At 41.0% G+C, this 11,962-nt stretch overlaps 1 protein-coding gene and 1 long non-coding RNA gene across 8 annotated transcripts in view; one reads left to right on the forward strand and one right to left on the reverse strand.

The window, feature by feature from the left end:
• LOC109917138 (vicilin-like seed storage protein At2g18540) overlaps window positions 1-2,953 on the reverse strand; it is a 19,272-nt gene extending 16,319 nt beyond the window's left edge. For 2 of the 7 annotated variants that reach the window (XM_020516928.2, XM_020516926.2), the window contains exon 1: window positions 2,611-2,951. The gene's annotated coding sequence lies outside the window, so the exon portion shown is untranslated. Of the gene's footprint in view, window positions 1-2,610 lie in introns of all 7 variants that reach the window. The other 5 variants (XM_020516923.2, XM_020516921.2, XM_020516927.2 and 2 more) reach the window with 5 other exon arrangements.
• A 56-nt stretch (window positions 2,954-3,009) lies between these two features.
• Window positions 3,010-9,578, forward strand: LOC125488396. The gene is made up of 3 exons (XR_007266308.1): window positions 3,010-3,289; window positions 7,235-7,320; window positions 9,505-9,578. It is a non-coding gene; the product is annotated as an uncharacterized LOC125488396 (long non-coding RNA).
• Window positions 9,579-11,962: the final 2,384 nt, after the last annotated feature.

Genomic DNA, 11,962 nt, shown 5'->3' on the forward strand with positions numbered 1-11,962 from the left:
AAGTCCACCACAGAGACAAAGTCCACCACAGAGACAAAGTCCACCACTCTGCCCTCATCAATCCCTTCTGTCACTTCTTCAAAAAAACTCAATCAAGCTAGTGAGACATGATTTCCCATGCACAAAGCTATGTTGAATTTCCCTAATCAGTCCTTGTCTTTCCAAATACATGTAAATCCTGTGCCTCCAAATCCCCTCTAACAACTTACCCACCACTGACGTCAGGCTTCTCATTTAGCAGCGTTAGCCAACATCCAGTCTTTCAGCACCTCACCCATAGCAATCGATGATGCAAACATCTCAGCGTGGGACCCAGCAATCACTTCGCTAGCTTCCCACAAAGTTCTAGGAAACACCTGATCAGGTCCTGGGAATTTATCCACCTTTTATGCATTTCAAGATGTCCAGCACCATTCTTCTATAATTTGGACACTTTTCATGATATCACTATTTATTTCCCCAAGTTCTCCAGCTTCCATATCCTTCTCCACAGTAAACACTGATGCAAAACACACGTTTAGTATCTCCCCCCACCCCCACACATCAGTGGCCTTCCTGATATTTAAGGGGCCCTATTCTCTCTCTAGTTACTCTTTTGTCCTTAATGTATTCTCCTTAACCCCATTTGCCAATGCTACATCCTCGTTTTGTCCTCCTGATTTCCCGCTTAAGTATACTCCTAATACGCTTATATTCCTCTACAGATTTACTCAATCCCTGCTGTCTATACCTAACATATGTTTCCTTTATTTTCTTGACCAGAACCTCAATTCTCTAGCCTCCAGCATTCCTTACATCTACCCACCTTGCTCTTCACTAACAGAGGCACTCTGTCCCTGGACTCTTGTTATCTTATTTTTAAGGTTCCCTTTACCTGCAAATATATTCCCCCAACTTTTGGGAGCTCTTGCCGAATACCATCTAAATTTGCCTTCCTCCAATTTGGAATTCTGACTTTTTGATCAGGTCTATCCTTTTCCATAATTCTATTAGTTTCAAAATAGTTATGATCATTTGCCCCAAAGTGCTCCCCCACTGACACTTAATTGCTCTGCCTTATTTTCCAAGAGTAGGTCAAGTTTTGCTCCTTCTGTAGTAGGTACATCCCCCACATACAGGACAAGACAATTTTTTTGTACACAATTAAATTCTTCTCCATCCGATCCCTTAACACTAGGGCAGTCCCAGTCTACGTTTGGAAAATTTTAAAATACCCTACCATTACCACCCTATTATTCTTACAGATAACTTTACAAATTTGCTTCTCAATTTCCCGCTGACCAGTGCGTGTGCGTGTGCGTGTGCGCAGTCTATAGTCCAATCCCAATAAGGAGATCATCCCTTTCTTATTTCTCAGTTCTACCCAAATAACTTCACTGGCCCTCTAATCTTTTCATTGATTAAGTCACTCAAAAAGGTTTGTTTGATGTGAATATTCCATAAGTGACAACAGTAGTTTCCAATACACAGAATCATAGAACTATAATAGCACAGAAGAAAGCCATTCAGCTCAGTGTCTCCACAGCTTCTGTTAATGTCATTCTCCTGCCTTCTCCAAGTAAACATATATGTTGTTTCTTTTCAGTCAGAAGGCAACAGCTATAATTATTGTTAATGAATGGATCAGTGATTGAAAATATCACAGATGTTACAGAAATATTCTCACCATTAATCCTAGAAAGCAAAAAAAAGGAAGTTGATGAAGGAAAACCATTCAGAAAGACCCTCAAATCACTCATGGTATGCAGCCATTTCTTAAATGATTCCAAAGTTGTCACTGCTAAACCTCCCTGAAACAATACAGCAAATCCTGATCAACGAACGGAAATAATAGTCTCATACATGCTATAACTAAATACCTGATACATTTTACACCAATTTCCTCTGGATCTTTCAAACAATTATGACATGCTGATAAAGAGATCACTTAGGAGAGGCCAAAGAAGTGCCAAAAGACTTACGTATGTCAAACTCAAACATACAAAGAAATGCAGACATGGGACAAGGGGTTGGTGATCGGTAGGATTAAATATTTTGGAACAAAAACATAAAAGTTTTTTTTGCTGGAAAAGCTCAGCTGGTCTGGCAGCATCTGTGAAGTAAACATCAAGTGTTAACGTTTCGGGTCCGGTGACCCTTCCTCAGAACACCGGACCTGAAACGTTAACTCCGATTTTTTCTTCACAGACGCTGCCAGACCTGCTGAGCTTTTCCAGCAACTTCTGCTTTTGTTCCTGATTTACAGCATCCGCAGTTCTTTCGGTTTTTTATTAAATATTTTGGAAGTTGAAAGGGTAGGAAAAAGGGAGGGGCGGCAACAAGACAGTTACGTTACCCTTCCTCAGATTGCAGCCCTGACAGTTTGCACTGTAGACAAAGAATAAACAAAAAAAATGCTCCTTTTAAAAGCAAATGGTAAACAGGACACTGCAATTAACAGAAGAGGGAGTAAATTGTTCTAATAAAACATTACAAAATGGAGGCACAACTGTTAAGCAAGAATGCAGAATGCAACAACCATTTCGCCCTTGAATGCGTCGAAATATATGTACTATCTATGGTTATAAAGAAAAGAATAATAATAAACAGAACTTTCTGGAAGCATCTTACCTGTCTTGTTCTGAGGTTAAACTACCTCCATTCCCCCCTCCATAACCCTCAAACATAAAAGGAGGTTTGTTTTGCTCTAATTAAAAACTAAAACTACAAGTTATTTCGCTCGTTCTGAGGTTCAGAACCGTTCAGGCCTTTCCATTTACCTCCATTACCTCAGAAATTAGTAGCAGGCGATCAGCGCGGACAACTAAAAGCGAAAGATAGGCGCAAATGTGGGGGGGGGTGAGAGGAAGGGCCACAACTGCGCAAGCGCATTAGCGTGTAGTCTTGCGGCTGACGCAGACGCCTGAGGGAGGCGTCTGGTTGTTGGGTGGCTGCATGCGCACTGGGAGACAGGTCTTTCGGGCTGGGGGAGGTGTTAAGGTGGCAGGTTAGCGCGGGCGCACTGGCAAGGGGGTGGGGCCGGTCGAGGCAGTCGCAGTTGTTGGGGGGAGCGCTTCGTGGGAGGTGGGCGCAAGCGCACTCCAGCTGGTGGGTTGGCGGTTGGTACGGAAGCCTTTGGCGGAGCGGGACGGATTGTGAGAAAACGAAACGAAAGGGGGAGGGAGGGAGTGAGTGAGCTGGCAACGAGGAGGCAGTGGAGGTGGCGTCGTCGTTAAGTCCCGCTCGTTACCGGAGAGAAAAAAGGATGAGTTTGGACAAAGCTGAGCTCTGCGACAGCCTCTTACTATGGGTGAGATTCTCAGCTGCACCCCTTGCCCTGGCCGCCCCCTCCTCCCTTCCCCACAATCTGCCCTCTACACACTGCAACAACTCCCAGAGCTAACGCTTCAAGTGGGAGCCCAGAAAATAAAGAAATAAGGAGGAAAGTTCATATTTTTTTCAGGTGCTATCCCCTCTCCTGCGGAGCCCGAAGACATCGCAGGTGGAACGGGTTTAAAGGGACAAGAGCTGGATTATGAGACCCAGAGAGATTTGGGTGAAAACCAAGAGCAAGTTGCATATGACCTTAAAAAGTGGGGCAAAAAAAGGAGAGACTGAGTGAAAGTAATGGAAGGGCCCAGATCGATGAGGAAAGCCAAAAATTGCATTTGCATAGCACCTGTCACAACCTCTGGATGTCCCAAAACACTTTATGGCCAATGAAGCACTTCATTGAAGAGCAGTCACTGTTAGCAGAAACAGGACAGCCAGTTTATGCACAGCAAGCTCCCGGAAACAACAATGTGATCATGATACAGATAATATCGATTCTTTTTATAAAGTGATGTTGATTGAAGGATTACTGTTGGCCAGGATGTCGAGATTAATTCTTCAAGTTAGCAGGCTTGCAATGTTTAGTGACCTCCTGATGGGATCTGGGTTTACCGTATGATCTGAAAGAAGGCACCTCAGACAATGCAAGACATCCTTGTTGCTCCACTGGGAGTGTCAACCTTGGTTTTGTGTGAATAGTTAAAGCAGCAAGGCTAGTATGGCAAGAAAAGTATAGATAGAAGGATTATAGGGGACATAAGGAAAAGCTTTTTCACGCAGAGTAGGGCGGGTGTCTGAAATTTGTTGCCCAGTTTGGTGGTTGAGGCAATACCCTCATTTTATTGACAACTAATCTGGATCTGTACCTGAAGAGCTATAACTTGCAAGGCTTACACAGCAAGGGCTGGAAAGTGGGCTGAGAATAGGCAGCTAGTTTATTCAGCTGGCGCTGACATGATGAGTTGTACTGTAATGATCCTATTATTATATATCCACGTGAGCTCCATTTTACTTCTGGGGATAGAATGTTTTCCAATCTGTTATAAGTCTGCCGACTCTCAACTACTTGGATTATTCTTCTCCCGGTGATGTTCCTTGCAGTTTTCCCCTGCTCTTCATAGTGCCTTCTTGCATCTGGGTTTAGGAAATAGCCTCTTTTTCCATCAGTTGAGAATTCTCAATCCATCAAAGCTCAACCTTCACCCTCTTTTCCTGAAGACAGGAGCCACCAGTCCTCTGTGAAAATCTTCTGCATTGAATTAGTCAGTTTCTGTCAATTGTCCTGCTTCCAACATGATCCTGCCACCATATACATCTTGCTTCCAACATGATCCTGCCACCATATACATCTTACCCCCAACTCTGCTATAAAGTTTTTTTTACCTTTTCTGTCCCTGTGGTCTTCCCCTCAGTCCACTCCTAACTTTATTTGTCTCTGACCTCAGCCTTTCTGTAAGCTTTCCTATGTTTCAGTTCAGAAAAACTACTTATACCTGGAAAATTGTAACATTGCCCTTTCATGTTTTTCTCTGATAATCAATATCTGGAATATATTAAATTTTGTTTAGTGGTTCTAAATATACTTTTTTAAAAATGAGTTTCTTTTTTATAAGTTTCTTTAATAAATATGAAATACTTTATTGTAAAGGAGGAGTGATTTAAAAAGTTCAGTTAGTGTGCAAGATTGAGACAATAATACAGGTTTTGACATGCCAGAGCTACCTCTTCCTGGTTGTGATAATGTCTGATTTTATAACTAAGTAGTTTGCTTGATACATAAGGCATTTGATTTTGTTTAAAGCGGGCAGTTTGACTATTTAATGATTGAAACGTGAGATTTTGCAAGTGTTGGAGCAGTGTAGATTGTAAATTCTGTAATTGAAATTCAATTTGGTAATACATTTAAGTTTGAAGTAAATCCTGGTGTTGAACATTCTAGTTAAGGGAACCTCCACTGTGCACTTGGAGGCAAAAGTTACTCGGGTATTGCGGTTATTCTCGAGCATAACCTGGGCTGACAAGTCAGGCTGTTACCGTTACTGTGTTGCATCATCATAAATGCAAGCCTTTGGATGAAATACTAAACCAAGGCTTTGAATCGGCTGTTCTGATTTAATTGAATATTAAAAATGCCTTTGAATTAAAGGAGGAACCAGAGCGAGTTTAACTTCTATTTCTTCATCAACCAGAACCATACAGAAAATAACTGGTTGTTTTGTCTTATCACGTTGGTGGAAGGCTGCACTGCAGAATGTTGCTATGTGGAAAAGATAGATAAAGAAGTAAAAACTTATGTAAGCTTGCTACCACATTGAATAGTTGAGGCAAATGGCATGCATATATTTAAGAAGTAGTTGAATAATTACATAAAGGTGAAAGGAATTGAAGGTGTTTTATTGTGAGAAAATATGGTGGAGGAACCTTGTGCAGTGCAAAAGCACTGACCTAGATCAATTTGGCTGAATGCCTTGTTTTGTGAGCTCTAAGTATCAGCTTCACTCTGTTAGTTGTTCTTTTACCTCTGAATTAGGTTTTGGATTCAAACTGCACATCAGCCTAGTCTGTGAGCTCAAGTTCTCACCTTTCAGTTTGACATTGAGAGAGTACCACCTTGTCAGAAATACTGGTCTGACAAGGCCCCGTTTGTCTGTGCCTAAAGAGCTTCAAAATCTGATCACACTTTGAGAAGTATGGTGTTCTTCCTTCAATCAGTGTTCAATCAAGCATGATGCTGCTTGGCCTGCTGTGTTCATCCAGCCCTGCACCTTGTTGTCTCGGATTCTCCAGCATCTGCAGTTCCTACTATCTCTGTCATCTGTTGTTTATTTGTTTAACTTTGGTCTGAGTATACTGATAAGTTGCAGGAATGAGCGGTGATGTTATTGAAACATAGAAGATTCTGGAGTGGCTTGTCACATTAGATTGGGATTTTCCAAAGTAGGTGGCAGGATCCCAAGCTGAATCACAAACTAAAACTTTGGATTCATGAGGGCTGAGGCAGTGTGACTGTTTTGGAGCTTGAAGCAAGTTACAACAGCTGTGCTCCCATTCTATTAGGCCTTAGCTCTCTCAGTTCTCACTGAAGGGTTGTGATAATTTTCAAATGCAAAATGTGGTCGTGGTGGGAGTAAGTCTGGGAGGCACTGGGGTGGATGCTGAGAAAATGTTTCCCTTCATGGAGGAATCAAGAATTAATGGGAAAAGTTTGAAAATAAGGGTTGTCCCATTTAAAACAAAGATGATAAAGAATTTCTTCTGAGAATGTCATTTCTATTTGGAATTCTCTTCCTCAGTGAGCTGTGAAGGCTGGGTCATCTAATATTTTCAGGGCTAAGTTAGACAGATTTATTTTGAAACAGGGAGGCAAAGTTGAATGGGACCAAATAGGAAAGAGGAGTTAGGCCACAATCAAATCAGCAATGAACATATTGAGTGTTGGAGTGGGCTCAGTTGACAGAATGGCCTGCTACTGTTCCTATGTCTTATGCTGTTTACTGCACGTAAAGAGATAGTGGAACAACTCTATCAGCAGCTTTCAGTTTAAGTCTCCACGTCCACTTTATGTGGAGTGTGGAGGAGAAACAGTAGTTGTTACAGATGTGGCTACTATTGTTTTTAATTTGAATTGAAAAAAAACTGTCTGCCCAATATAGAACAATTGTTGACACGCTGTCCAAACCAGTAAACAAATGCAAAAGAACCTTGGCAGAGCATTTGTTAAAATTGTGGCATCACTGTTGCAATTTAATGTCCTCCTCTCTTGACTACCTCCTCTCTCTCCACTGCTAGAGTATAGTTTGAAACTCGGGGCTCTCAAAATCTGTCGTATTTAGTGAATGTCTAGTTCAAAAATATAGACTTATTATACTTCCTACTGATCTTTTTCTCTTTGGTATAAAGTCATATCTCGGTAATGTTTCAGCTCCAGACATTTCGTGTGCCATTGCCCTGCACCACCAAAGAGCAGCTGACCAGTGGAGTTGCAATTGCTCAAGTCCTTAATCATATGTAAGTTGGAAAAGAACATTTGGATGTATTTTAAAGTTAACATTTAGAATTGCAACTTGCTGATGTGTAATCTTCTTGCATTTGTTTTAACATGTGATATTATGTAGTTTCTTGTAAATGAGTTACAGGGCTGTAACCTAGGTTTGGACAATGCTAATAATGGCTTTATAAATGCCACCTGAGCAACGGGGGTACTTGCATCGAACTATTGAATCAAGTACATCCTTACTAATATCAATAAGGTTCATGTGGTGCCTGTCACATGGCAGGCATTGAACTACATGGTGAGTGGCCCTTACTAACCAGATCCAAGACAAACATGGGCCCTTGTGCAGCCAACATCCGCTGCTAAGGCCTCAATATAAGCCCCTAAAACATTTATAGACAGATGTAAACACTGCTGCCCATTATTAAGGAGTGTTCCCTCTATAGATTAATCACATATAACGCAACAAGTGAGAAGGCTGTCACTTGACTTTGGGGATTTGCATTTGCTCAAGAAGTAAAAGTACATAACAAAACCAAAAGAACTGCAGATGCTGTAAATCAGAAACAAAAATAGAAATTGCTGGAAAAGCTCGGCGTCTGTGGAGAGAAATCATAGTTAACTCAGTTCTGAGGAAGGGTCACTTGATCTGAAGCATTAACCCTGATTTTTGTCCACAGATGCTGCCAGACCTGCTGAATTTTTCCAGCAATTTCTGTTTTTGTTTCAAATAAGAATACATATTGTTCAGATAGTACAGGGTTAGAGGATAATTAATTGAATTAAGATGCACAAATGAAATTGTATCATTATACTTCATTATATTTCTATTATAAATTCCTATTTCTAGGTTTTTAAAATTAAGTATGCTGTGTAAACTTATTATGTTGTAGTACTTCCACTGTCAGGAGAGTGTGATTGTGGTTGTGTGTAATCAGGCACCATCAGATGTGCAAAAGAGAATTTAGAGAGGAAACTGTTGACAGGAACTGTGCAGACAAGATTGTTAACATATTAATTTGTCTCAGGTATGGAGGTAATACAATAGAAATGAGATCTTCTTCACTTTTGAGGCACAGTAGCACACCGTGAAATTGTTTCTGTCCTGTCTGGAGGCCTGACTGCTGCCATTGGGAAAGGGAAATTGTCACTGCTGCCTACAATTTGTGGTGGTCATTCTGCTCTGGCAGTAGAGGAACTAGTTTGGAAGAAGTGGCATGACGATGAGGCATTGTTAAACTCTCAGCACAGCCATGCCAGACTGTTTCCCCCTCCCTCTGACATTATCAAATAACCTTGGCCACAATAGCACTTGTGAGAATGAGCAGTGGCATCTCCAGCATAAAGAATTATTTCCCAATTTCACTTGATTCTACTCCAAAATATAAAGTATGAATTTGGAACAAATGAAAATGTATTTAACAAAATCACTTTCAATCTGTGCTGCCATAGATGACAATTTGAAAAGCAGTGCTATGCCAGTGCAAAGCAACAATTTTAAATCTGCTTTACTTTATGGAGCTGGTGACCCTGTACTCTTTATCTGTGACAGGTAGGAGGAGATTATTTTTCCTTTGCATTGCAAAAACCATTGAAAAGCTTTTTTTACTTCTTCTTTCATTGGACTTGAGCAACCCTGATATTTTATTGCCAGTCTTTAATTGCTTTTGAGATGGCAGGGGTGAACTGCACTCTTGAATAAAGCTGAGTGGCTTGTTAGGCCATTTCATATCATAGTTAACAGTCTTCAATCACATTGTTGTGGGTCTGGAGTCACCCATAGGCCAGACTGGGTAAGGATGGCAGATTTCCTTCTGGAAGGGACATTAGCAAACCAGGTGAGTTTTTGTGACAATTGTTTGCCATTGTCACTATTGACAGTTTAAAAATTTTATTTGGTGTTTTATTCCAGATTTATTTAATTAATGGAATTTAAATTCTTCAGCTGCCATGGTGGGGTTTGAACTATGGCTGTGTGGGTAGTTCATTAACAAAATCAAAATGCTACTGATCCCTGCTGTAGAATATACAGAATTAAGCATTGTGCTTAAAACATTAGCATAACGCAGTGTCTGAACCATAACTTGCTGTTGAGCTTGTAGGTTTGTAATTTGTTAATCATGATTTTTTTGAATAATTCACATCAATTTTTATTTTATGTCATGAGACAGTTTCCAATTATTGTATTTTTTTTCCAGTGATCCTTCTTGGTTTAATGAGACCTGGTTAGGGCGTATAAAGGAAGACATCAGTGACTGGAGGCTGAAGGTATTGTCATAGATTGCATTCAACATTTTTAAAAGCTTACTCAACAACATGTGTTTTACAGACACAATAGTGCTAAAATGTATCGAGTCTATCTTCGGAATGTGAACGATATAAAATAACTGAATAAATATTTAATAATGAGAAGGGCATGGAAGCTAGGGGACATGGGGAAATAAATAGTGATGTCTTGAAAAGAGTTCATATTACAAAAGAGGTCTTAAAAGGCATAAAGGTATAGAAATCCCTGGGACCTGATCAGGTATTTCCCAGAACTTTGTGGGAAGCTAGGGAAGAGATTGCTGGGCCTCTTGATGAGATACTTGTATCATCGACAACCACAGGTGAGGTAACGGAAGACTGGACGTTAGCTAATGTTGTGCCATTATTTATGAAAGGCTGTAAGGAAAAGGCAGAGAACTATAGACCGGTAAGCCTTACATCAGTGGTGGGTAAGTTGGAGTGGATTCGGAGGGACAAGATTTGAAAAGGCAAGGACTGATTGCGGATAGTCAACATGGCTTAGTATATGGGAAATTGTGTCTCGCTAACTTGGTTTTTTTGAAGAGATGTCAAAGAGGATTGATGAAGGCAGAGTGATAGACATTGTCTATATGGACTTCAGTAAAGCATTTGACGAGGTTCTGCATACTAGACTGAGTCATAAGGTTTGATCTCATGGGATCCGGGGACTAGCCAACTGGATACAAAATTGGCTTGAAGGTAGGAGACAGAGGGTGGTGGTAGAGGATTGCTTTTTGGATTGGAAGCCTGTGACCAGCAGTGTGCCACAAGCATTGGTGTTGTGTGCACAGCTTTTCATCATTTACATTAACGAATTGGATGTGAATCTAGGAGGTAGAGTAGTAAGTTAGTAAGATGACACCAAAATAGGTGGTGTAGTGCACAGGAAAGAAGATTATCTCACAGTACAATGACACTTTGATCAAATGGGTGAATGGGCTGAGGAGTGGCAGATGGAGTTTAATTTAGATAAATTTGGGGTTTTGGGAAGGCAACCAGGGCAGAACTTATACAGTTAATGGTAGGGCCCTGGGGAGTGTTGCCAAACAAAAAGGCCTATGGATGCAGATGCATAGCTCCTTGAAAGTGGAATTGCAGGTAGAGGGAGTGGTGAAGAAGATGTTTGACATGCATGCCTTCATTAGTCAGAACATCAAGTATTAGAATTGGGAAGTCATTTTGCAGCTGTACAGGACATTGGTGCGGCCACTTTTAGAATACTGCGTACAATTCTGGTTGCCGTTGAGAGGATGCAGAAAAGATTTACAAAGGTACTGCTGGGACTGAAGGATTTGAGTTATAAGGAGAGGCTGAATAGGCTGAGGCTTTTTTCCCTGGAACGTCGAAGGCTGCGAAGTGACCTTAGAGGTTTATAAAATTATAAAGGGCATGGATGGGGTGAATAGCCAAGGTCGTCTTCCCAGGGGAGGGGAGTTCAAAATTAGAGGATATAGATTTAAGATGAGAGGGAAAAGATTGAAAAGGACCTGAGGGATAACTTTTTTTATGCAGAGCCTGGTGTGTGTGTATGGAATGAGCTGCCAGATGAAGTGGTGGAGGCAGGTACAATTACAACATTTAAAAGGTACCTAGATGGGCACATGAATAGAAAGGGTTTAGAGGGATATGGGCCAATTGCTGGCAAATGGGACTAGATCAGATTAGGATGTCTGGTCTGCGTGGAGAAGTTGGACCAAAGGGTATATTTCTGTGCTGTATGACTCTCTTCTACACAATTTAGAAACTATTTTCGGTTACATCAACTTTGGACAAGAATATTGGTAGACCCCATTAATGTAGGGAGCATATTCTGTGCTGAACTGAGGACACTGGGTCACAAAAGTCCTTCAGCCAACATAAGCAGCGTGATCTGTGATTCCCACTGAGGATCATTACCTGGAGTCATCTGCTGGAAATTGCTCACATAACAGGGAGTCCAGCATGGCTGTGAATCCCACTCAAAATCAAATGGCCTTACCGTTCAGGAAAACAGCTATTTGGATTGTGCTGTGGAGACCTTTGAACATCAGTAGACCCCAGCTAACTATAAAGCAGTAGCAGAGGGAGCAGAACAAAACTCCTGTTATCCTATCCTGAACTTCTATCCCCCCTTCTTGTTCGTACTGACTTGACAGCCTATTAATTATCCCGATGAGTGTCAAAGGATTTGTTTTTTCTAACTATTGCTTTGAATATGTGCTGATTAATTGATTTTTGTTTGAATCATGTTTTCTGTCTCACTCAGCCAGGAGCTTGAAGCAGTTTTGATCCCATTTGCCTGCACAGTAGTACAGCTGTGCAGCAGGTCAATTCTAAAGGAAATAGAGCTTGCTATTAAGTTACATGACTTGATAAGAATCTGATCCA

The sequence above is a fragment of the Rhincodon typus genome, unplaced genomic scaffold (genome assembly GCF_021869965.1).
Source record: "Rhincodon typus isolate 14 unplaced genomic scaffold, sRhiTyp1.1 hic_rhity00000672, whole genome shotgun sequence".
Taxonomy (NCBI): domain Eukaryota; kingdom Metazoa; phylum Chordata; class Chondrichthyes; order Orectolobiformes; family Rhincodontidae; genus Rhincodon; species Rhincodon typus.